The following is a 27,234-nucleotide window of genomic DNA, read 5'->3' on the forward strand; positions in this document are numbered from 1 at the left end:
CTCAGGGGAGCCCCATGCCCTAACTGACTTTAAAGAAAGGCTGTACAGTTTGTTCCAGGTTTACCCCCTGACAGAGGAGCAGAAGGTCAGCATATTGACAGGGCAGTTAACTGGCGCAGCCCAAAGGGAGGTAAAATCATGGCCCACTGAGGAGAAAAGGACTGTGAAGGGTATTCTGGCCCGGCTGCGGGGTACCTTTGACACACGTACCTCCGCTGAGATTAAAATGAGGTTCTATGGATGTAAGCAGCGGGCACAGGACAGCATCAGAGACTATGCCCTAAATCTGCAGGAAGCCTTGAGCGCTATTCAACAAACTGACCCTGGCAGTGTGCAGGAAACCGATAAGCTGCTAACAGAACAATTCATAGAAGGTCTGCTGTCTAGCGCCCACAGGGCCCAACTGCGCCTCATGTTCTTTCAGAACCCTGACCTGACCTTTGCCCAATTTAAGGACAGGGCCATAAGGGTGCTCCGTGGCGCTATAAACCCCCGGCGCCCTGCTATCACCTACCACCAGGAGGCGGCGCCCTCCTCTATGGACTCCGTGGAGGCTGATGCACAGGCCCTGAACCAAGCCCTGTCGAAAGGCCTGCACCACCAAGTCCAGGAGCTGACCAGGAGCGTCGCGGCGTTGACCAGGACCGTCCAGGTGTTGCAAGTGGACCCGTCAAGACCCATCGAGCTGGCTTCAAGTCCGGAGGATGTCCCGTGGCGTCGACAGAGGAGGATCCCGTCGTTCTGAGGGAGGCCCACAGACCGCTACGCAGAGGATGGACAGCCCATTTGCCGTCGATGCAACCAGCCCGGACACATTTCCAGGTACTGTAATTTAAACGGGTCCAACCTGGGGCAGAGGGCCGACCCCCAGGCATAAGATCACCAGGCCCTTATAATTGGCGTGATAAGTACGTTGGGGGCGCCCGGTTTTACCCGTGGTGCTGGACGGTATCCCCATGAGCGCCTTGCTGGATACTGGGTCGCAAGTAACCACAATCCCTTATGTACTTTTTAAGCAGTATTGGACTGATGCTGATATCACACGGTATCCAGACAGTAACTTGAGCATCATCGCCAGTAATGTCTTACCCGTGCCACAGATGGGGTTCAAGGAGATGACCATTAAAATTGGTAAAGTTGAACTGCCGGCACAGGGAGTGTTTATTGTGGACATTGACCGTCATGAAAGTCACCCTAAAATAACTGTGGGTACTAACATAATTGAAAATTGTCTTTCAGAGGTAATTGTAATTCTACAACAGGTGGCGGTGAATGCTAGTTCCAGCCAACAGAGAGTCCTCAGCAAGGAGATAAAAGCCCTGATGAGACGGCAGCAGGTAGAACTGTCTGGTGGTGAGATCGGTAGCGTAAGACTGAGTGACCCATTCCCCATTTCCATGCCTCCCAAAAGTGAAATGATGATCTGGTGTCGGACTGCAATCGGGTTGAGAGGTAGAGACTACCAAGCCATGGTAGAACCCGTGTACTCAGACAGCAGGCCCACCATTTTGACAGCCCGGGGGGTGGTTGATGTCCGTCATGGGAGGGTGCCCGTCCGCATCCTCAACATTGGGGAGAGGGAAGTACACTTACCCAGGTACGCTACACTCGCCAAACTGTTTGTTGTCGAACACCAAGCTATCAGGGCCGTGGAACCCTTGCCTCCATCTCCTCAGGCGGAGGGTAATGGCTCCCAGAAACAAAAGGAGGACTGGTGCCAGAAACTCCACGTGGGTGCTGACTCCACTCCCCTGCACCAAAAACAAGGAGTCTACCGGGTGGTACAGGAGTACGAGAGAGTCTTTAGTAAGCACCCGCTAGACTTCGGCAGAGTAAAAGGGGTAGAACACCACATCCCCACAGGGAGCCACCCACCAATAAAAGAGAGGCACAGACCTGTACCCCCTGCACATTATCAGAACGCCAAGGGTATGCTGCGGGAAATGAAAGAAGCTGGGGTCATTAGAGATAGCTGTAGCCCCTGGGCAGCCCCCTTCGTCCTGGTGGAAAGAAAGACGGCACCATGAGAATGTGCGTGGACTATAGACAAATCAACCGTATCACTCACAAAGACGCGTATCCGCTGCCTAGAATAGAAGAGTCTTTAGCCGCACTAAAATCTGCTAACTTCTTTTCTACTTTGGACCTTACTAGCGGGTACTGGCAGGTTCCTGTGGCAGAGGCTGACAAGGAGAAGACCGCCTTCACCACCCCGATGGGACTGAGCGAATTCAACTGTATGCCTTTCGGGCTCTGCAACGCACCAGGGACCTTCCAGCGGCTGATGGAATGCTGTCTAGGGCACCGAAACTTCGAGATGGTCCTCCTTTACCTGGACGACGTGATCGTCTATTCGAAGACCTACGAGGACCATCTCAAGCACCTGGCTGAGGTGTTCGAAGCCCTGGCAGGCTATGGCCTGAAGGTGAAACCATCAAAGTGCCACCTGCTGAAACCAAAGGTCCAGTACCTAGGGCACGTGGTAAGCGCGGAAGGAGTGGCCCCCGACCCTGACAAGGTCACGGCAATCAAGAGCTAGCCAAGCCCCTCGAACATCAAAGAGGTGAGACAGTTTCTCGGGTTGGTAGGTTCATCCCCGGGTTCACTAAGATGGCAGCTCCTATGCAGGACCTCCTGATCGGACAGTCCAAGTCCAGGAGTCAAAAGCCACCCTTCAAGTGGGATAAACCGGAAGAGGAGTCCTTCCGCCAGCTAAAGATGGCCCTCACGGGGGATGAGATCCTGGCCTACCCTGATTACGGCCAGCCTTTCATTCTCCACACAGATGCCAGTAATGTGGGACTGGGAGCTGTACTGTCCCAAAACCAACAGGGCAGAGAACGGGTGATCGCATACGCCAGTCGGAAGCTGAGGCCCACCGAGAGGAACCCGGAGAATTACAGCTCCTTCAAGCTCGAATTCTTGGCGGTGGTGTGGGCCGTGACGGAATGCTTCAAGCATTACCTGGCCTCCGCGAAGTTCACCGTGTACACGGACAACAACCCGTTGACACACCTGGACAATGCAAGACTGGGTGCCCTGGAACAGCGGTGGATGGCCCGTCTCTCCAACTATGACTTCGTGATCAAGTACCGGGCAGGCAAAACCAATGGTGACGAAGACCCAGAAGAGCTGGAGGAGGTAGAACTCCCCACGTTTCACCAGTATGGAGCCGTTCAACACTCCCACCGCGTGAAGGAGGAGGATCTAACAACCGTGATGATCAACCCCCTACCTCACCACAGCTGGGCCGAGACCCAAGATAGTGACCCTGCAGTCCGCCTGGTGAAAGATCTGCTGACCCGGGAAGACGCCCGCTTAGATCCAGATGCCCCAGAGGAAGCCAAGCAGCTGTGGAAGGAGAAGAGCAAGCTGTTCCTCTACGAAGGCAAGTTGTGCAGAAGGGTTGTTAACCACCGAACGCACGAGCTGACCTGGCAAGTCGTGGTCCCAAGGCGGGATGCAGCTATGGTCCTGGGGGCTTACCATGACAGAGCGGGGCACTTCGGTTGGAAGAAACTGGAGTTCCTGCTAAGAGGAAGATTCTTTTGGGTCGGTATGAGAGGAGCACTAGAAAAGTGGTGCAGAGACTGTGGCCCTTGTCACCTGAGGAGGAAGGACCCCACCAGCCAGAAGACACCCTTGAGGCCCATCGTCACCACGCAGCCTCTTGAGCTGGTAGCTCTGGACCATGTCAAATTGGCTCCCAGCCGGTCAGGATACATCTATGCCCTGACAATCGTGGACCACTATTCCCGTTTTCTAGTGGTGGTCCTGGTAAAGGACTTGACAGCCCAAACAGCGGCCAGAGCCTTCCAGCAATACTTCTGCCGTCCACACGGGTATCCGGAACAGGTCCTGACAGACCAGGGTCCAGCGTTCGAGGCTGAAATCTTCCAGGAGTTCTGCAACCTCTATGGCTGTAAGAAGATTCGTACAACGCCTTACCACCCCCAAACCAACGGGATGTGTGAGAAGATGAACAATATAGTCATTGATCTCCTGAAGACGTTGCCCCTGGAGGAACGCAGCCTGTGGCCAGAAAAACTGCCGGACCTGATAGACCTATACAACAATATCCCGGTGAATGCTACAAACTGCATCCCGGCTTACCTGATGCGAGCTAGACTGGGTAAGCTGCCCGTAGACCTGAAGATGGGAGTCCTAATACCTGAGGACACCTCCCCGGATGCGGACTGGGATACGGAAAGGCAACTGCAGTACAAGAAGGTACAGGAGAGTGTGGAGAAGAGCCTGGCCCAGGTGAGAGAGAAGCAGGAAAGACTCTTCAATCAACATGCCCCTGCTAGTCCCCTAGAACCTGGTGAGCAAGTCCTAAAGCGAAAAAGAAGGCTACATAAGTTGGACGACCAGTGGGAAAGGGAACCCTACACCGTACTGCAGTCTGACCACGACAACCCAAAGGTGTGCGTAATCACCAAGGACGGAGGAGAAACCACTAGTGTCGTCTCCAGAGACGACCTCAAAAGGTGCCCCGAGCAACTCCGTAGTGCAGAAGAGGATCAGAGTGACCTTGAACCCGCAGAGGACAAGGAAGAAATGATCAGCACCGTTCTCGGAGAGTTCCCTCAGTCCTGGACTCGCATAAATGATGCCATAGTGGTACCTGTCCTGCATTTCCTGCAACCGGCACAGCAGCAACCAACACCAGAGCCGGAAGGTGAAGAGGAGCAAGCGGTTCCAGAGGCAGAAGAGCCTGTTCCAGCAGCCCAGCAGCCCAGGAGAGTCAACCCTCTGCTGACAGTGAGCCTGCCATGCCTGCGGTAAGCCAAAGAACCCGCAGACAGCTGCCTGCCCTACCTGTACACCCAGCTGGTAGCTGTACCCCCAACGCTAGTGGGGAAAGCCAGGTTGGTCCACCACCAGACAGTGGGCTACGTAGGTCAACCAGGAGCACAAAGGGGCAGATACCCGCTCGCTGGAAAATATAGAGTGTACTAAGATTGTAAATAACCCTGTTGCCAAATGTTGAAATGTTTGCCAAAGTTACCTGCATGTTTATTGATAGTGTGTTTCAGTTTCTTGCAGCTACCGTAAGGACTCACAGGTTATGGACTTTTTATAACCGGGACCTTGTATGGACTGCGTTTGGAGCCTAACCAGGAATGAACTAAGACTGTGAAGGACTTGGGGTAGGACAGACCCCCACCTGGTTAAGGCTCCCCGTTGTGCTGGTGATATGGACACCCGGTCACAGACCACACTGTGACCTTAAGAACTCAATTTGTGCGTCGTCTGTCTATTAATGTTTTATTGTTATGCATATTGTCTTTGTTTATCGTTTAGTCCCGGAGTACTAAATTTCACTAGGGGGAAATATGTCACCCTGACCTGGATGCCACAAGTGTAATTAAAGCTGTGTCTGAGAGCAAGGGGGAGGTTCTCTAGTCAGGGGAACATTAGCATGCAATGCCTCCTGTCTCAGGCCAGTAGGGGGAGCTGGCTGCCCCTATAAAAGCTGGTACTGAGGGCAGGGTTAGAGAGGACTGGACAACCTGCCTCAGCACTGAGAGGTGTCCCAGAGCAGGGACAGAAAGTTGTGTTGCACCTAAGAGGAAGTGTGGCAGTAGGAGAGCCACAAGCCAGAGACAAGAGGCGAAGAGAGCCTGTCTTGGCAGAGAAAAGACTTAACTTTACCAGACTTTGGTGTCTGAGGCTGGAAGGATTCCACATCCCCCAGCAGAGAACCAGTCCGCAAGGGACTGTACATTCCTTGGCCTAAGAATCCTGGAGGCCCTGCCACAACCGAAGGGACCAGTAAAGCCATACAAGGCTGGGAGCAGAAAGGAACCCACGTCGCAGGCCATACAGGCGAGAATACACGGAAAGCTCGGAAACGTGGGCTGGTACTCTATAAGGAGGGGATAGCCAGAAGGAGCGCAGAAAGCACGGTAGGCCTACACCCTCACCCTGACCAGGGCCAATTTCCCCGTTGCTCTCAGACATCCAGGTCCCCTCCTAGCCGGGACTGTTTGTGGGTCAGTTTACCTGTTTAGTAAAGACCCTGGACTGCAACCTGTTGTCTGTGTGCTCCTTTCTCCTCCAGCACTACCGGCACTGGAACTCTCACTACCATCACTCCCACCATCCACTATACTGCCCTGGGGCCGCACTCTTCCCGTGGGGAGTCACACTACCCTAGCTGCGCACCTCATCAGCCCCAGCGGTCTGCATGCAGCGGCGGTTCCTAATAACCGCAACCCACGGGTGGCGTAGTCGGACATAATCAATAACACATAACGGACTACCACTGGCCTGACCACCCTGAGCCACGGAACCGGGTTGCCACTACTGTAACGGGTCTGGGAGGCGGAACCTCTGAGCTACTATACAAGGGGGCGGTCCTTGTAAGGGAGCGGGTGGCGACCAGGCAGGCAGTCACAGCAGGTGACCGGGACAGTCTCTAGAAGAACGGGCAGGAGGTCACGGCAAGTGACCGGGGCAGTCTCTGGATGAACGGGCAGATGGTCACGGCAAGTGACCGGGGCAGTCTCTGGGTGAACGGGCAGATGGTCACGGCAAGTGACCGGGGCAGTCTCTGGGTGAACGGGCAGATGGTCACGGCAAGTGACGGGGGCAGTCTCTGGGTAAAGGGTTGGTACGACCTGTGGCGGCTGATGGTAGACGTGAGCTCCCAGGTGAGCAGGCGAGAGTCTCTGGATAAACGGGTGGTCACAGCATGTGACGGCGGAGCCTCCAGGAAGACCAACAGACAGGCGGCAGATGAGCGCTCCCAGGTGAGCGGGCAGAAGTCTCTGGACAGGCGGGTGGTCACAGCACGTGACGGCAGAGCCTCCAGGTAGGCTAGCAGACAGGCAGCAGATGAGCGCTCCCAGGTGAGCGGGCAGGAGTCACTGGACAGGCAGGTGGTCACAGCACGTGACGGCAGAGCCTCCAGGTAAGCTAGCAGGCAGGTAGCAGATGTGCGCTCCCAGGTGAGCGGGCAAGCTGGTCCATAGACAGACTGACAAGAGTTGGAAGGCAGACCGTCGGACCTCAGGCAAGCAGGCAGGTAGTTGATGTGCGCTCCCAGGTGAGCGGGCAAGCTGGTCCTTAGACAGACTGACAGGAGTAGTAAGGCAGACCGTCGGACCTCAGGCTAGCAGGCAGGTAGCAGAATATCAGGCAGGAATAAGACAGCAAGCTGGCAGGAATCTGGCAGGTATCTGACAGGTAACTGGCAACGGGACCTGAGGGCTGAAGCAGAGTAGTGAACAGTGCAACAACATTGCTCGGGCACCTCCATTTTGGAGGAGGTGCCTTGTATATGGTGAAGTCCTCCGGCCATTGGCCGGGGACTCCTTAGGACGGCGCGCGCGGCCCCTTTAAGAGGGAGGGAGAGCGCGCGCGCCCTAAGCACAGTGGCCGGGAAGGAGCGCGCGCTGCCAGCAGAGCGGGAGGAGGACGCCGGGCACGGAGCAGAGAGGTGAGGGGAACAGCGTCCCTGCCTAGCAGAGGGCAGGGACGCCGGCGCTACAACTACTACTCCCATCGTTCCCCCTATTACCCGAATCCGAGTGCCCCACGGCCCAGGGGGCGAGTCATATGCACCAGATCATAAGCCAGCAACAAGATGGAGAGGGGAAGTTGATACAATTAACATTATCTACATCTTGTGGAACCTTCTCTATCTATAATGTTTATTCCCCTAACATAGGTAACAAATCCTTTTTCAAACAATAGGAGACTAGACTCTTACTTGACTCCAACCCTAACAAAATAGTAGGTGGAGATTTTAACTCGGTGGTTTCAGTTCACGAGGATAGGAAAAACACTGCTGGTAATCCGCAATCAACAACCTCACATGACAAAGCACTAGCACCTCTTATGTCTACTTGAAATTTAATTGATTCATGGAGGTTCCTAAACCCTAGTAATAGAGAATTTACGCACTTCTCACATGCCAATGACTCTTGGTCTCGAATTGACTACTTTTTGTCTCCCCTTCTCTGTTGGCTAAATTGGTAATGGTGTAAATTGATGATATTGTGATTTCTGATCATGCTCCAGTAAGGTTGGAACTATCAAGGAATTTCCCTCGGGGTCCTGACTTCTTATGGAGATTTCCAGATTACTTTTGCAAAGACGACTCATTTATTTCCTCGCTCTGGTTATGGTGGCGCGAGTTCTTATCTGACAATTCGGCACACCAAGATAACCCCACATAATTATGGAATCGGCCAAGGCGGTACTTAGGGGGAACATTTTGGCGTATACTTTTTCTCGCAAAAAAAAGAGTTATGAAAAAATATAGTGAACTATCCTCTGAACTGAAACAAGCCTACACTACATTTCTTCTTGATCCTTCCCCTCTAAATAAAACACATTGATCTCAAAAACAATCTGAATTTAACCAATATGCAGATATGAGAGAAAAATTCCATTTATCTCATACAGAAGCATACTTTTATAGGTTTGGCAACAAATCAGGGAGGATGATGGCCAATTTAGCGAAAGGTCTGAAAAAGCCACAGGGAATTTTCCAATTAAGAAATATCAACGGGGTAATTCACACGAATCCTAAATCAATTAATGAGATCTTAGGCTCATTCTATAAGGACCTATACAAAAATCCAAAACAAACCTTGCCCCTCTCTGATACACTTTTAGATAGGGTCAAGCTACCTTTATTTTCGGAGGAACATAAATCTATATTAAATAAACCTATTTCATTAGAAGAGATTACTAATACAATTAGAAATTTGAAACCAAACAAAGCCCCTGTACCTGATGGATACACTTCTGACTTCTTTAAATCCTTAATGGAAGAGATTTCCCCGTTGTTAGTATCGATCTTCAACAAAATAATCAATGGCAATCCCATTTTCCCTTCCGCAAATATGGCCTATGTCAAATTATTACTAAAACCAGGCAAAGATCCATTATCCCCCAATTCATACAGACCGATTTCCCTTATAAACATCGACATTAAGCTTTGATCTAAAATAATGGCTGACAGACTGGCCTCTATTCTACCCCACCTTATATCCCATGCACAAGCAGGCTTTGTTAAGGGTCGCTCAGCCACGCTAAATATTAGGAAAGTATTACTGGTGCTTGATAAAATCCACTCTACACCTGATTTAAAGGGGTCCACGGCAATTATCTCCCTTGATGCCGAAAAGGCCTTTGATAATATAAGTTGGGACTGGTTATATATGGTTTTAACCAAGATGTCATTGTCAGGCCCTTTTTTTAATAACATTCGTAATTTATATATGTCTCCAAAAGCCCAGGTGTATACCCCGGGTTTTCTATCCACTCCCTTCCCTCTTGAAAAGGGAACGAGACAAGGGTGTCCTTTGTCCTCCTTACTTTTTAACCAGGCACTAGAACCCTTAATCCATATTCTATCTGACCCTAAAACTTTTTCAGGCATCCAATTTAATAAAAAATCAATTCAGGCGGCATTTTTTGCAGACAAGATCATTCTGTTTATGTCGGATCCCATCCTGCATTTACCTCTAGTGTTGGATCTACTTAAAAATTTTGGCACTTACTCTGGGTTTAAAATAAATACAAAAAATGTGAATTGCTGCCATTAACTGAAAAAGGAATGAAACTCTACCCAAAAAAATCTTTCTATGACGTTAATATAGCTACATCTCATATCACCTATTTGGGCATAAAAATAGGCCATTTGCCATCCTCTTTGTATACGCTAAATTATGCCCCCCTCATCAAAAAAATCACTGATCAATTGAAATCGTGGCAAGATTTGGCCTTGTCTTTTTTAGGCAGGGCGCATCTCGTTAAGATGATCAGTGCTTCTAAAATTATGTATCAACTCCAAACTCTACCATTGCTACTGAAACACTCTGATGTAGTCACACTTAATAGGGCCTTTAGTCGTTTTATATGGAGAGGAAAACGTCCTAGGATTAATCTAGACAAACTTATGTCATCCAAGGATGATGGAGGCATCAGTTTTCCAAGTATTAGGAATTACAACCTTGCTTGCCTTTTTCGCTACATAATTGACTGGCTCCATAAAAGACATACATACTCTGATTACTCTTTGGAATCACACTATGCTTACCCCTTCAATTTAACCGCACTTCTACACTCTCGCTATACTTCCCTACCCCCAGCAATCAAAAAATCAGTAACTTTTAAAGACACCGTTTCCACTTGGAAAGTGGTTAGAAAGAAATATGGCCTTTCTTTCAGAATTTCTAAGCACCTGCCGCTATGGCGGAACCCGGAATTTCCACAGGGCAGTGAAAATAAATTATTTTTTAAATGGCAGCAAGCAGGTATAAATAACATATCTCACCTTATCCATCCAACCTATCAGAGATGGTTGACGTACCCAGAATGTATGGATAAATGTAGCGTCGGCGTCCCTGCCTCCTGCTAGGCAGGGACGCTGTTCCCCTCACCTCTCCGCTCCGTGCCCGGCGTCTTCCTCCCGCTCTGCTGGCAGCGCGCGCTCCTTCCCGGCCACGGTGCTTAGGGCGCGCGCGCTCCCCCTCTCTTAAAGGGGCCGCGCGCGCCGTCCTAAGGAGTCCCCGGCCAATGGCCGGAGTACTTCACCATATATAAGGCACCTCCTCCAAAATGGAGGTGCCCAAGCAATGATGTAGCACAGTTCATCACTCTGCTTCAGCCCTCAGGTCCCGTTTCCAGTTACCTGCCAGTTTCCTGCCAGTTACCTGCCAGTTTCCTGTCTGATACCTGCCTGTCTCGTGTCTACCTGCTACTATTCCTGCGGTCCGACAGTCTGCCTACCAGCCCTGCCAGTCTGTCTATGGATCCGTCTGCCCGCTCACCTGGGAGCGCACATCTGCTACCTGCCTGCTAGCCTACCTGGAGGCTCCGCCGTCACGTGCTGTGACCACCTGCCTGTCCAGAGACTCTTGCCCGCTCACCTGGGAGCGCTCACCTGCTACCTGTCTGCTAGTCTACCTGGAGGCTCCGCCGTCACGTGCTGTGACCACCTGCCTGTCCAGAGACTCTTGCCCGCTCACCTGGGAGCGCTCATCTGTTACCTGTCTGCTAGCCTACCTGGAGGCTCCGCCGTCACGTGCTGTGACCACCTGCCTGTCCAGAGACTCTTGCCCGCTCACCTGGGAGCGCTCATCTGCTACCTGCCTGTTAGCCTACCTGAAGGCTCTGCCGTCACGTGCTGTGACCACCTGCCTGTCCAGAGACTCTTGCTCGCTCACCTGGGAGCGTCCACCTAATACCAGCCTGCTAGCCTACCTGGAGGCTCTGCCGTCACTTGCCGTGACCACCCGCCTGTCAAGAGACTGTCCCGGTCACTTGCTGTGATCCCCTGCCCGTTTACCCAGAGACTGTCCCAGTCACTTGCCTTGACCACCTGCCCGTTTACCCAGAGACTGTCCCGGTCACTTACCGTGACCACCTGCCCGTTTACCCAGAGACTGTCCCGGTCACTTGCCGTGACCACCTGCCCGTTTACCCAGAGACTGTCCCGGTCACTTGCCGTGACCACCTGCCCATTTACCCAGAGACTGTCCCTGTCACTTGCTGTGACTACCTGCCCGTCTTCCCTGGGCGCCACCCGCTTCCTTACAAGGGCCGCCCCCTTGTATAGTAGCTCAGAGGTTCCGCCTCCCAGACCCATTACAGTTTGCTCGGGCCATGGAACCCGGGGGCACCCAAGCTCCCTCGCTCTCGGACCTATGTCATGAACTGTCCCGTCAGAGGCCCCAACAGGAGTCCATCCTGGGTCACCTGCGAAATGTCAACTCTCGCCTGGACACTCTGACTGCTCCACCAGCAACCACTGCTAGTGTCATGACTCGCAATCCGGCAGCGCCGCTGCCCACCAATACCATGGTATCCAGTCCTGGACCCCGGCTTTCTGCACCTCCTCGCTTCGGAGGTGACTCCGCTCAAGCTCGGGGATTCATAAACCAGTGCACCCTGCACTTTGAACTCTTGTCCCACCAGTTTATCTCCTACCGGTCCAAAGTGGCCTTTATCATGTCTCACCTCACGGGGGAGGCTCTGGCTTGGCTAAATCCTCTATGGGAGAGAGGAGACCCCCTGGTGTCTGACTTGCCAGCCTTTCTCACGGCTTTCCGGAAAGTCTTCGACGAACCCGGACGGAAAACCTCATCCGCATCGTCTCTGCTACGCCTCCGTCAAGGAAATCTCACCGTGGGCCAATATGCCATACGGTTCCGTACCCTTGCTTCGGAGCTGGCCTGGGATAACGACGCTCTGGTGTCTGTCTTCTGGGAGGGTCTGTCCGGCCGTATTAAAGATGAACTCGCCGGTCGGGACATTCCTACCACTCTCGACAACTTAATAACACTTGCCACCCGGATTGACATCCGGTTCCAGGAGCGCGCCAAAGAGGTCACCCGTGAGAGGAGGTTTCCACGTCTAGCCCCCACCTTCCAGAAACCCGTCACTCCCTCCGTTACTCCCCAGGCACACTCACCTGAGCCTATGCAGGTCGACCAGACCAAGATGGTCAAAACCCGTCAAGAATTACGCCGTGCCGAGGGGAGCTGCTTCTACTGTGGCAGTAAGGAGCACCGGATCCGTACCTGCCTGGAGAGGTCGGGAAACGCCTGTGTCTAGGATCGCTCAGAGAGGTCGTCCTAGACAAGAATAAACCCTCTCCATCTCTGCTGCTGTCAGTCTCTATCATCTGCGGGGAGAACCGTTATTTTGAACTAGCCCAACTTGACTCTGGAGCTGCCGGGAATCTCATTTCTCAGTCCCTGGTAGAGAAATACCGCATTCCCACCAAACCTCTGGCTGTACCCTTATCTGTCGCTGCCATGGATGGGGGCCTCTTACCACGTCCCATCCAACTCATCACCGAATCCATTACTCTGCAGGTGGGAATGCTGCACTCTGAGAGCATCTTCTTTCATGTTCTGCCTCGACTCTCTCACGCCCTCTTGCTAGGCCTACCTTGGCTCCAGAAACATGCACCCGTGCTTGACTGGCAGACCGGAGAAGTCCTTCGCTGGGGACAGGACTGCCATAAGACTTGTTTGGTTCCCGTCCATCCCGTCTGTCCTTCTCCTACCCCAGCTAATCTACCTGGACTTCCGATTGCTTATTGGTCATATGCTGATGTCTTTAATAAAAAGGAGGCAGAGACATTACCCCCTCATAGACCATACGACTGCCCAATCGACCTGTTACCCGGTACTACTCCTCCCCGTGGGCGTATTTACCCATTGTCCGCTGCTGAGACCCGGTCTATGTCTGAATATATTGAGGAGAATCTGGCCCGGGGATTTATCCGGAAATCTACCTCCCCGGCGGGAGCAGGCTTCTTCTTCGTTAAAAAGAAGGACGGCTCTCTCCGTCCCTGTATAGACTATAGAAGCCTTAACCAGATCACGGTGAAGAATAAATACCCCCTTCCTCTCATTCCGGAATTATTTGACCGTCTGAGGGGGGCTAGAATCTTCGCCAAACTGGACCTCCGTGGGGCGTATAACCTGGTCCGTATCCGTCAGGGGGATGAATGGAAGACGGCATTCAACACCCGGGACGGCCACTATGAATATCTGGTAATGCCCTTTGGTCTCTGTAACGCTCCCGCCGTCTTTCAAGAGTTGGTCAATGACATCTTCCGGGACCTTCTCTACTCCTGCGTAGTGGTGTACCTGGACGACATCTTGGTCTTCTCTCCGGATCTCCAGACTCACCGGAGGGATGTTCGTCAGGTCCTGCTCAGGCTCAGGCAGAACCACCTCTACGCTAAATATGAGAAGTGCCTCTTTGAGCAGACCTCGCTTCCGTTTTTGGGCTACATAATTTCTCAGACCGGCCTACGAATGGATCCTGAGAAACTGTCTGCCATCGAGAAGTGGCCTCGACCAGAGGGGTTGAAGGCTATTCAGCGGTTCCCGGGCTTCGCCAACTACTACCGCCTCTTCATACCGCATTTCTCTTCCCGGACAGCCCCAATTTCCGCGCTCACCCGTAAGGGCACTAATCCCAGAGAATGGCCACCCGAAGCAGAGGAAGCCTTTCTTTCCTTAAAACAGGCTTTCTCTTCCGCCCCGGTGCTGCATCGCCCGGACGGCAACAAGCAGTTCTTCCTGGAAGTTGACGCCTCCTCTGGAGCCGGAGCGGTACTTACCTAAAAATCGTCTTCCGGGAGAATGGTAACTTGCGGCTACTTCTCCAAACTCTTCTCCTCTTCTGAGCGCAACTATTCTATAGGAGACCGAGAGTTATTGGCCATTAAGCTGGCATTGGAGGAGTGGCGTTACCTGCTCGAGGGGGCTCTTCACCCAGTAATAATTTACACTGACCACAAGAACTTGGCTTGCCTCCAGAGCGCCCAGAGACTTAACCCGCGCCAAGCCCGGTGGTCCTTGTTTTTTGCTCGCTTTGATTTTGTTCTTCATTTTCGCCCGGCTGACAAAAACATCAAAGCGGACGCCTTGTCCCGATCCTTTCTGGTGTCTCATCTCGAGGAGGAACCTAAACACATCATCGATCCCGCCAGAGTAATGCAGGTGGCTCCCATGAGTCTAAATAGTCTCCCTCCCGGTAAGACGTTCGTAACGGTACCTGATCGGGAGAAGATCCTACACTGGGGTCACTCGTCTAAACTAGCTGGCCACGCCGGTCAGAAAAAGACCCTCCAGCTTATTACCCGGCACTACTGGTGGCCTACCCTGCACAAGGACGTAATAGACTTTGTTTATGCCTGTGTGTCCTGCGCCCGCAACAAGGTTCCGAGACACCTGCCAGCCGGTCACCTCCTTCCGCTTACTGTACCTGCTGCCCCTGTCTCTGCCGGTTGTACAGTCATTTGGGTGGTCGCTGACCGCTTTTCCAAAATGGCTCATTTCATTCCCCTGCCAGGCCTCCCGTCTGCACCCGAGCTGGCTAAAGACTTTATCCGCCACATCTTCCATCTTCATGGCCTGCCCCTCCACATCGTGTCGGATCGTGGGGTTCAGTTCACCTCACGCTTCTGGAGAGCCACATGTAAACTGCTAGACGTCACCCTGGACTTCTCCTCCGCTTACCATCCACAGTCCAATGGTCAAGTGGAGCGGATCAATCAGATCCTGACCAGTTACCTCCGGCACTTCGTTAGTGCCCACCATTCAGACTTGGTGGATCTCCTGCCATGGGCCGAATTCTCTTACAACAATCACGAGAGCGAATCTTCCTCCAAATCCCCGTTTTTTGTAGTCTTCGGTCAGCATCCTCGGATCCCATTTCCCGTCTCCACCTCGGTGGATAATCCGGCTGCGGAATCTCTCGTTAGCGAATTTTCCTCCATTTGGGAGAGTACCCGATCCGCACTCTTTCAGTCGTCCGAGCGGATGAAAAAACAAGCTGACAAAAAACGCCTGGATCCTCCACAATTCCGTCCTGGAGATAAAGTCTGGTTCTCGTCCAAGTATGTCCGGCTCAAGGTTCCTTCCTACAAGTTAGGGCCTCGGTTCATCGGCCCACTGGAGGTTATCAATCAGATCAACCCGGTGGCCTATAAATTGAAACTCCCGGCCAACTTGCGGATCCCTAACTCCTTCCATGTATCTCTCCTCAAACCCGTGGTATTTAACTCTTTTTCCAAGTCTACAGGTATGCCTCCTGCTCCGGTTTCCGCTGAAAACGAGTTTGAGGTAGAGAACATTCTGGCCACCAAAAGGGTAAGAGGAAAGACCTTTTTTCTAGTGGATTGGAAGGGGTTTGGTCCTGAGGAGGGAACGTGGGAGCCCCGGGAGAACATCCATGCCCCTCTCATCCTTGCTAAATTTCTGTCTGGCCTAAAAAAGGGGGGGCCTAAAGGGGGGGGTACTGTAGTGTCGGCGTCCCTGCCTCCTGCTAGGCAGGGACGCTGTTCCCCTCACCTCTCCGCTCCGTGCCCGGCGTCTTCCTCCCGCTCTGCTGGCAGCGCACGCTCCTTCCCGGCCACGGTGCTTAGGGCGCGCGCGCTCCCCCTCTCTTAAAGGGGCCGCACGCGCCGTCCTAAGGAGTCCCCGGCCAATGGCCGGAGGACTTCACCATATATAAGGCACCTCCTCCAAAATGGAGGTGCCCGAGCAATGTTGTAGCACAGTTCATCACTCTGCTTCAGCCCTCAGGTCCTGTTTCCAGTTACCTGCCAGTTTCCTGCCAGTTACCTTCCAGTTTCCTGTCTGATACCTGCCTGTCTCGTCTCTACCTGCTACTATTCCTGCGGTCCGACAGTCTGCCTACCAGCCCTGCCAGTCTGTCTATGGATCCGTCTGCCCGCTCACCTGGGAGCGCACATCTGCTACCTGCCTGCTAGCCTACCTGGAGGCTCCGCCGTCACGTGCTGTGACCACCTGCCTGTCCAGAGACTCTTGCCCGCTCACCTGGGAGCGCTCATCTGTTACCTGTCTGCTAGCCTACCTGGAGGCTCCGCCGTCACATGCTGTGACCACCTGCCTGTCCAGAGACTCTTGCCCGCTCACCTGGGAGCGCTCATCTGTTACCTGCCTGTTAGCCTACCTGGAGGCTCTGCCGTCACGTGCTGTGACCACCTGCCTGTCCAGAGACTCTTGCTCGCTCACCTGGGAGCGTCCACCTGCTACCAGCCTGCTAGCCTACCTGGAGGCTCTGCCGTCACTTGCCGTGACCACCCGCCTGTCAAGAGACTGTCCCGGTCACTTGCTGTGATCCCCTGCCCGTTTACCCAGAGACTGTCCCGGTCACTTGCCGTGACCACCTGCCCGTTTAGCCAGAGACTGTCCCGGTCACTTGCCGTGACCACCTGCCCGTTTACCCAGAGACTGTGCCGGTCACTTGCCGTGACCACCTGCCCGTTTACCCAGAGACTGTCCCGGTCACTTGCCGTGACCACCTGCCCATTTACCCAGAGACTGTCCCTGTCACTTGCTGTGACTACCTGCCCGTCTTCTCTGGGCGCCACCCGCTTCCTTACAAGGGCCGCCCCCTTGTATAGTAGCTCAGAGGTTCCGCCTCCCAGACCCGTTACAATAAATATGATCTACCTCTTCAGCATGGCTTTCAATTTGAACAAATTAGACTATCCATTATGTCAAACTTAAGGGATGTTACCTTCGAGACCTTTCAAAACGAATTAGATGTAATTTTATTATCCCCAACAGGCACTCCCTCAATATCTAGTCTTTACTCGGCTATGAAATCCAATTTATTAAAAATACACCCTGACATTTTCTTTAAATATTGGAAGCAACAACTTGATGACGTTGAAATTCCCACTAAGATCAGACTAGGCTGGAAAATATTTAGAAAATACATTATAAATGAAACATGGAGAGAAACTCAGTATAAAATAATACACGGGCCATTTACACTTTTAATATACCGAAAAAAGATCCATTATCAAATAGACTAATTGCATGCCCTAAATGTCATCATCCATACTCTGACCTTATGCACGGCTTGTGGTCCTGCTCTGATTCAACAGTATACTGGGGTCCAGGGTACACTTTCTCTCCATACTTAGCCCTACTACATCATTGGAGCAACCCAGAGAACCCCGACAAAAATTCAAAAGGCCCCCCACAACTGCTTCATACTCTACTCTTCCTGGCAAAAAAACAGTTACTCAAACATTGGCTAGACCCTATCATTCCCCCTATAGCAGAGCTAATAATCCAAATGAAACATTTTATGGGAGTAGAACAACTAGATGCCCTTAGTAACAAAGAACAACAGGCTGGCAAGTTTCTATCAAAATGAAAGCAGTTTATTATAACATGTTGCTCTATGACTGAAAAGAATAAAATTGTCAAACCATTTACTTCTACAGAATGGTATATACTAAAGGATTTAAACAGCAACCTAGGACTTTTACGCGTTAACTAAAACATGGGAGATAATTAACACAAATCACCGGTATTTACTTAATTCTTTTGGTTGAAGATGACTGTATTTTGCAATACTTAATCTTTGTATCTTTGTTTAGTTGTTTATTTGTTAAGCCAGGTAACCTAAACTTATCGGTTATTCAGTGTGCCTGATCTATGTACAGGCTCCTTATTATTGTGCATTCTGGCTTTGTTTCATATGTCTTTATATGTTTTTTCTTTTCTGAAAAAAAACAAATAAAAATGATGTTTGGAAAAAAAAGAAAATGCAAAATTGGTGGCTGAAAAACATTTTTTCCCCTTCCGAACCCTGCCGTTCGCCAAAACAGTGGTTTTCCCCCACATATGGGGTATCAGCTTACTCAGGAGAAATTGCACAACAAACTGTATGGTGCAATTTCTCCTGTTACCCTTATGAAAATGCAAAATTGGGGCTGAAAAACATTTTTGTTGAAAAAATGTGAAAATTTTATTTTTACGGTTCAATGTTATAAACTTCTGTGAAGCACCTGGGGGTTCAGGGTGCTCACCACACATCTAGATAAGTTCCCTAAGGGGTCTAGTTTCCAAAATGGGGTCACTTAAGGGGGTTTTACACTGTTTAGGCTCATCAGGGGCTCTCCAAACACAACATGGCGTCTGCTAATTATTCAAGCAAATTTTACATTCAAAAAGTCAAATGGTGCTCCTTCCCTTCCGAACCCTGCTGTTAGCCCAAACAGTGTTTTTTCCTCACATATGGGGTATCTGCGTGCTCAGAGGAAATTGCACAACAAACTTTGGGGTCCATTTTTTCCTGTTACCCCTGTGAAAATAAAAAAATGTGGGTCTAAAGTAACATTTTTGTGAAAAAAGTTAAATGTTAATTTTTTTCTTACACATTCCAAAAATTCCCGTGAAGCACCTGAAGGGTTAATAAACTTCTTGAATGTGGTTTTGAGCACCTTGAGGGGTGCAGCTTTTAGAACGGTGTCATTTTTGGGTATTTTCTGTCATAAAGGCCCTTCAAAGTCACTTCAAATGTGATGTGATCCCTAAAAAAATGGTTATGTCAATTTTGTGGTAAAAATGAGAAATCGCTCTTCAACTTTTAACCCTTAAATCTCCCTACTAAAAAAAAATTTGGGTTCCAAAATTGTGCTGATGTAAAGTAGACATGTGGGAAATGTTATTTATTAACTTTTTTGTGTAACATATCTCTCTGATTTAAGGGCATAAAAATTAAAATCTTGAAAATTGCGAAATTTTCAAAATTTTCGCCAAATTTCCGATTTTTTCACAAATAAACGCAAGTGATATCGAAGAAATTTTACCACTATCATGAAGTACAATATGTCACAAAAAAACACTCTCAGAATCAGGGTAATCCGTTGAAGCGTTCCAGAGTAATTACCTCATAAAGTGATGGTGGTCAGAATTGTAAAAATTGGCCTGGTCATTAACGTCACGTGCAAACCACCCTGGGGGGTAAAGGGGTTAATAACCAGCATGGTGGTATTACACTACTGTAAATGCTGGTGTTATTTGTCTGTTATAGCGCAATATTATTATTATTATTATTATTATATCTTATGTAGTGGTGTTATTGGAAATATAGGTAGTAGTACATCTTGATTTCCTGCAGGCAGGGTCATTTAAGTAATAGAGACCCCAATCTGAGAAAGGGATCGGAGCCGGCATAAGCCTGTGTGCTTTGAAATGCCAGGGCTGAATTTTAGTCTCATTCCATTACTGCCTGTATACTATTTTATATCCTGCAGAATACCGAAAAGGTTTAATTAATAGTATATTAAATATATCTTACCTTGAAGCCCCCATAGATCAACAACCAATGCATTTTTTTGTAGGTAGTTCAAAAAGTCCATTCGAAACATTTAATGCAAGAAAATGCAGCTTATGATCAATCACAGGATTTATGTTTTTCCTGACTGGTTTTGTATGTACAGACTGAGGAACATCATAAAAGCAATACCTGTAAAAGTAAATGAACAAATGATTTATTGTTGTCACTGTAAAAATCCCTTCTTGTTGAATACATTAGGTGACAGAACAGCATGGGTATAGGTCCTTCCAGCAGAAGGCTGACACTAAAGGGTCGGCTCTGCCTTGTGGGCTGCACCACCTCCTCAGACACTAGGCATCTCAGTTTTGTGTCAAACGAGAAAAAAACAACAACCTGTAACCACACGTAACCATGAGCGGACATGATCAGAAGCGAGCAAAGAGAACAACACACAAAAGCAACCAGAACTGATCTTGCTAATGTGGCGCCCCTGCGAGTTCAGTCGCCACAGAGGTACTGCATCTCACCCAGAAGTGTGGTATCTCACACGCAGGTAAGGAAGGAGTACTGCCCGGGACCCTAACACCTGCATCCAACACTACACTACTCCAGACCAGCAGGAGGGGCAAGATGCGTCGCTTCCCTGCTGAGCCCTGTCCCTGGCTGGAGTGGGGGGAACCAAAGTAGGGGGAACCATGTAGTGGGTGTGGGTGGAGGAAGTAAATCAGGGGAGCACTTGTTAGGAATGATATAAAAAGAGAAGCCATCTTGAAAGAACAGTTCAGTCAGAGGAGGACAGTGAGAGGAGCAGGAGCTCTGTAGGAGCTCTGCTCAGGAGGAGGGCCTAGCCAGAGAGGCCCAAGACTGAAGAGAGAGAGGAGCAGGAAAGGCTCCAGGAACGTGGAAGGGACGCCAGGGGTACGGGTAGTGCTGGAGGCCACCCGTACGCCCGAATCTACCAGGAGGTGGAGGGGTCAGGTCGCACAGAGGGGACCGGTCCCTAAACTAGCAGAGTTCTTCAAGTCTCAACTAGGAAACCGGAGGCTGCAGTATTTCAGGTACTGCAGCCACAATGCACATCTGTCTCACCAAGAAGGTAGCCATAGAGGACCCAGGGGACAGAGATGATGTCGCCCGACAAGGTCCGCGGTCACTGGATTGGAGAAGTCACTGATGGAGAAGTAGGAAAGAAAGCCTTGCGCCTTGCAGCAGAGTGCAGAAAGCTCAAACACCCACATAGCAAATGTAGTGCTAATATTTAAAAAAGTAGGCCTGGAAACCATAGGACTATAATGTAACCCCTTTCTGACGTGAGGCGTAATAATATGTCCTTGTGCCTTCACCTTATGGACCAAGTACGTATTATTATGTCATGGTGATCGCACCAGCAACACAGGCTGTATGCGATCGCCGGCAGGTGTCAGCTGATTGGGACAACTGGCACTCAGTGCCAGGAGCGGTGCACGCACCGCTCCCAGCACTTTAAGCCCCTAAATGCTGCGATCGCAGCATTTAGCGAGCGAGCAGAGGGACAAAATCCCCTCTGCTCTTGGATCGTTGCCATGATCGTTGTAATTAAGGAACATCATAACTCTGTGCTTGCTGGACATCCAGGTGGTGAGGCAACCGCGGACCTCCTTTCTCGTTGTTTTTGATGGCCGGGGTTGTATCGGGATGTAATTGAACCCATAGCTGCTTGTAGTATTTGCTCGCGTTCTAAGGTTTCGCATACCCGTCCGTCTGGTACTCTTCTTCCGCTACCTATTCCTAGTAGGCCAAGGACACACTTATCCATGGATTTTATTACTGACCTACCGGTTTCTGCAGGCAGTAGTGGATTGGTTCAGTAAAATGGTTCATTTTGTCGCATTGCCTGATCTTCCAAATGCCAAGACATTTGCTTAGGTGTTCATAAATGAGATTGTGAAGTTTCACGGGGTTCCCTCCGATGTGGTGTCAGATCGGGGGACCTAGTTTGTTTCCAAGTTCTGGAAGGCATTCTGTTCTCGACCGGGGATGCAGCTGTCCTTTTCCTCTGCCTTCCACCCTCAGTCGAATGGACAGAATGAGCCTGTCAATCGGAATTTGGAGACCTACCTCAGGTGCTTTGTTTATGAAAATCAGGAGGATTGGGTATTCTACCTACCGCTGACAGAATTTGACATTAATAATCATCGTCAAGAATCCACTGGCAGGTCACTGTTCTTCGGTGCATACGGGTGATAACAGTTTGGTACCTTTAATGGGGGAGGAGCTTCAGGAATTCCTGAGGAGGAACGGTTTGCTTCGTCGCTCTCCTCTGTATGGCAGGGTGTGCTGAGTAATTTAAAGATCATGGGAGACAGGTATAAACGTATAGCTGACAGAAAACGCTTGCCAGGTCTTGAATGTAAATTACTTTGTGTGGTTGTCTACCAAGACTATAAGATTGAAAGTTCCTTCTTGGAAGCTGGGACCTAGGTTTATTGGTCCCTATAAAAACACAGCCGTCATTAACCCAGTAGTGTTTCGTCTTGAACTTCCTCAGGCCCTTAAAGTCCACAACGTGTTCCACAGGTCCTTACTACCACCGCCTCCAGTAATGGTTGATGGTAATCTGGAGTTCCAGATTTTGAGGATTGTAGATTCTCATCTCCAACGTCATTCTCTAAAATACTTGGTGCATTGGAAAGGCTATGGTCCAGAGGAGAGGATGTGGATTTCAGTGTCAGAGGTGAATGCTCCCAGATTGGTTCTCTCATTTCACATCTCTTTTCCAGAGAAACCCGGTCCTGAGTGTCCGGAGGCCACTTGTAGAGGGGCGGGGTACTGTGATGGGTGTGTCAGAGGTGACAGATAGTCGCCCTGCAGTTGGTTGCAGGAGATCTCTATGTTTGGCATTACAGACATCATCTTAGAGACGGGCTGTCTCTAGGACCTAGCGGCTACCTCCCTCTGTATATTTATCTCCCTGGCCTGGGTGTATAAATACCTGGTGTGTCTGAGAGGGAGGCGCCAGCGTGATTCATTACTACTTGTGAGGCTTTAGCAAGAGCAGTACTTCGTCCTCTCTGGAGCTTGAGGCCGTGTGAGCATTTGTTTGGAGTCGTCTAAAGCTAAGCAATTCCCCCCTGTTTGTCTACCCTTGTTGTCTATTGAGTTTAGTGGAGATCGACTAGTGTCATCTCCTTCCTTCCCTAGCCTTAACCATATGCCAGGGAAAGTCAGGGCGAGGCACGCGTGCGGCGATTGGTGAAGAGCCAATATAGGTACGGTAGTTGAGACAGGGTGACACTAGACCAGACTAGGAGGTCTCCACTCCCCCATTTCCCTAGTGTCTGGGCTCCCTTTCCCTCTTCCCTCTGTGTTGCTACACCTTGGGCAACACCTACTACAGGTTTCAAATAGAAAAAAGATAGAGGCCTGGATTTGGTGAGTATAAGCTTTTTTTTATTTTTCTTATTAGTTTGCCAATTAATGGGGGACATAACAAGAGAGGCTGGCTGTGGGGCTGACTGTGGGGACCTACATGGGGGTTGCTGTGGGGATCTATGTCGAGCTAGCTTTGGGGACCTACGTGGGGCTGGTTGTGGGGAAATATGTGGGGCTTGCTGTGGGGAAATACATGAGGCTGGCTATGGGGACCTACATGGGGTTGGCTTTCACAACTTACATGGGGCTTGTTGTATGGACCTACGTCCGACTGGCTATGGGGAAATATGAGGAGCTGGTTGTGGAGACATATGAGAGGCTGGTTGTGGGGACAAATGTGGGGCTGGCTTTGGTGACATATGTGGGGGTGGCTGTGGGGACATACATGGAGCTGGCTGTGGGGATATAACAAGAGGAGATAGCTGTGTGGGACATAACAAAAGGGGCTGTGGGGGACATCATATTATATGGGAGACTGTGGGGAACATTATACTGGGAGCTATGGAGATATTATACCTGAGCTGTGGGACATCATACTCTATAGGATATGTGGTGAAGCATCATACTGTATAGGGGGCTGAGGGGGACATTATTTTGGGGCTGTGGAGACACAATACTGTATATGTGGCTGTTGAAGACATTATACTGTATATGGGGATGTGGTGGACATCACACTGTATATTGGGCGGGCCTGGTGGACATCATGGAGTATAATGGGAGGGGTTGTGGATATAATACTGTATGGGCGGCTGTGATGACTATCATACTATGAAGTGGGATGGTGTTAGGAAGGATTACAGTTTGGAGAAGACAATGTGGTCGGCGGTATGAGGGCATAGTAGGAAAAGGGGGCACAGAATGGATATGGAAATTGGGAAGTGTGAAATGGGGGCACAATATGGAGAGAGGTTAGCATGGCAAGACACTGTGGAGATACAGAGAGTATAAGGTGAAACAGTGGAGAGGGGACAGCCATGGTATAGGCCATAGTTCATACGGGCTGACAGTGTGGTGGCTATAGCTGATGATAGCAGACAGTGGGGTGGTTATACATCATTAAGTCGGACAGTGTGGGGGCCAAATACCATAGGAGGCTTATTTAGGGCATAGTATGGACAACACTTTTATTGTTTTTACTTTTGCTGGTATATTTGGTAAAAAAGGTAACAATTGTAGTGGAAATGGTCATCAGAGTTAGTTACCTGACCCATCGGAGGCGGAGAGAATGTGTGTCAGGGGTCCTTTTACCTTAGTCTCTGACCCATTCCTTTAATTGGGAGCTGAGGGTTCATCGGGGTAGTGGGGGGAAGAGGCGCCATTGGCGTCTTCTGCCTAGGGTACCAAAATACCTTGTCCCTGCCCTGGAAGTTATATAATTGATATAAGTTTTCTAGTGTCTTCTTCCTACAGACACTAGACACTAAGCTAAAACTGAGGTGCTTAGTGTCTGAGGAGAGGGAATAACCCATCAGGCAGAGCTAACACTTTTTTCTACCTAATGTTAGCCTCCTAAGTGGCAGAAATGTACTCATGATCGAGAATTAAAAGATATTTGAACAAATGTGACCAAAAAATTATACATATTGCATGTCTCGGGCATGAATATTTCTTGGCAAACAATACATACATTTTGGTGAAGGAGGTAAATGAGGATATGAGGTTGAAGAATTGTATGACCAGTAGAGATGTTGAAGGTAAAGTCACTTATATCAAATGTAGCAAAACATGAAATTAAGAATTAAGAACCCAAATAACTTGGGGGTGAAGGGGAGGGGAGGGTGAGGGGGAGCAACATAGTAGTACAGTATGTTGGAGTAAAATGGTCTGATTGATCAATGGTAGTCAACGTGCAAGTGCCGATGCGGCCAAACACACATTGCTCCACATAAACTCAGTCAGACGTGACTGACCCGATTATTTTAACTCTTATTTAAACCTAAGAGCCAAGAAAGAGTTCGAAGACAAAATATTATGGGCCAGGATAACCATGCATTTCAAAGAGGCAATGATGGAAAATGGATGTCATCTGCATAAGAATATTTTTCAGGTTATGAGATATAAATAGACAAGATGTAAGGCTGTAAACACAAAGCATTATCAAGAGGTGATATGAATATACACTGCTCAAAAAAATAAAGGGAACACTCAAATAACACATCCTAGATCTGAATGAATGAAATATTCTCATTGAATACTTTGTTCTATACAAAGTTGAATGTGCTGACAACAAAATCACACAAAAATCATCAATGGAAATCAAATTTATTAACCAATGGAGGGCTGGATTTGGAGTCACCCCCAAAATTAAAGTGGAAAAACACACTACAGGCTGATCCAACTTTGATGTAATGTCTTTAAAACAAGTCAAAATGAGGCTCAGTATTGTGTGTGGCCTACACGTGCCTGTATGACCTCCCTACAACACCTGGGCGTGCTCCTGATGAGGTTACGGCTGGTCTCCTGTGGGATCTCCTCCCAGACCTGGACTAAAGCATCCGCCAACTCCTGGACAGTCTGTGGTGCAACGTGACATTGGTGGATGGAGCAAGACATGATGTCCCAGATGTGCTCAATCGGATTCAGGTCTGGGGAACGGGCGGGCCAGTCCATAGCTTCAATGCCTTCATCATGTCAAAAGCAATAAAAAAGGATTTTGGGGGTATGTCAAAAGTAAAAGAAAAGTCAAAGATGCTATAGAATTTTTACAGGATGAAACTAGTGAAAGGGTAAGAAAGGATGTTGAGAAGGCCGAACTTTTTAATTCCTATTTTGCATCTGTTTTCTCTCAGAAAGAAAATGTAACATCAACTGATCTTCACTGTCCTATTAAAGGAATAGAAGAATCCAGGTTATCTGTAAACAGAGAGATTGTGAGGGAATATTTAGCTAACATAAATGAGTTCAAGTCTCCAGGTCCAGATGAATTACACCCCAGAGTACTGAAGGAGATCGTAGAAGAAAGTTTAGAGCCACTCTCCATAATCTTTGAAAATTCTTGGAGAACAGGAGAAGTCCCAGAAGACTGGAGAAGAGCAAATGTTGTTCCTATCTTCAGAAAGGGGAAGAAGGTGGACCCAGGGAGCTATAGGCTGGTGAGTCTGACTTCTATACCAGGAAAGATCTTTGAACAAATTATTAAACAACATGTATGTAAGTACCTGGATAAGAATGAAGTGATTAACCAGAGTCAGCATGGGTTTGTAACTAACAAGTCATGTCAGACTAACTTAATTTCCTTCTATGACAGAATCACTGACTGGGTGGATCAGGGAAATGCTGTAGATATAGTATATCTTGACTTCAGCAAAGCATTTGACAAAGGATCTCACACCATCCTTATTGAAAAAATTACCAAGTATGGAATGGACAAGGCAACTGTTAGGTGGATTCATAACTGGCTTAGTGATCGGACTCAAAGAGTGGTCGTAAATGGCTTCACATCCAGTTGGATGAATGTCTCAAGTGGGGTACCACAGGGCTCTGTCCTGGGACCTGTATTATTAAACATCTTTATCAATGATTTAGATGAAGGAATTGAGGGTAAACTGAATAAATTTGCTGATGACACAAAGCTAGGAGGGATAGCTAATACTAGAGAAGAGAGAGAGAGGATTCAAAAAGACCTAAATAAACTGGAGCAGTGGGCAGTAACTAATAGAATGGTTTTTAACAGGGAAAAATGCAAAGTACTACATCTGGGCAATAAAAATGAAAAAAGCATATACAAAATGGGAGGAATAGAGCTAAGCAACAGTACATGTGAAAAAGACTTAGGTTGACCGCCTGGGTCACGGACCGGGCCAGCCACCGTGATATCCCCCAGCAACCAGAGGACCGGCTGCCGAGTACCCCACGACCCTGGGGGCGCATCAAATGGACATTAGACCAGTGGAAATCTGTGCTTTGTTCTGATGAGTCCAAATTTGAGAGCTTTGGTTCCAACCACCGTGTCTTTGTGCGACGCAGAAAAGGTGAACGGATGGACTCTACATGCCTGGTTCCTACCGTGAAGCATGGAGGAGAAGGTGTGATGGTATGGGGGTGCTTTGCTGGTGACACTGTTGGGGATTTATTCAAGATTGAAGGCATACTGAACCAGCATGACTACCACAGCATCTTACAGCGGCATGCTATTCCATCCGGTTTGCGTTTAGTTGGATCACCATTTATTTTTCAACAGGACAATGACCCCAAACACACCTCCAGGCTGTGTAAGGGCTATTTGACCAA

The sequence above is a fragment of the Phyllobates terribilis genome, unplaced genomic scaffold (assembly GCF_046119375.1).
Source record: "Phyllobates terribilis strain yellow unplaced genomic scaffold, ASM4611937v1 Scaffold_5__5_contigs__length_657084704, whole genome shotgun sequence".
In the NCBI taxonomy this organism is placed as follows: Eukaryota; Metazoa; Chordata; class Amphibia; order Anura; family Dendrobatidae; genus Phyllobates; species Phyllobates terribilis.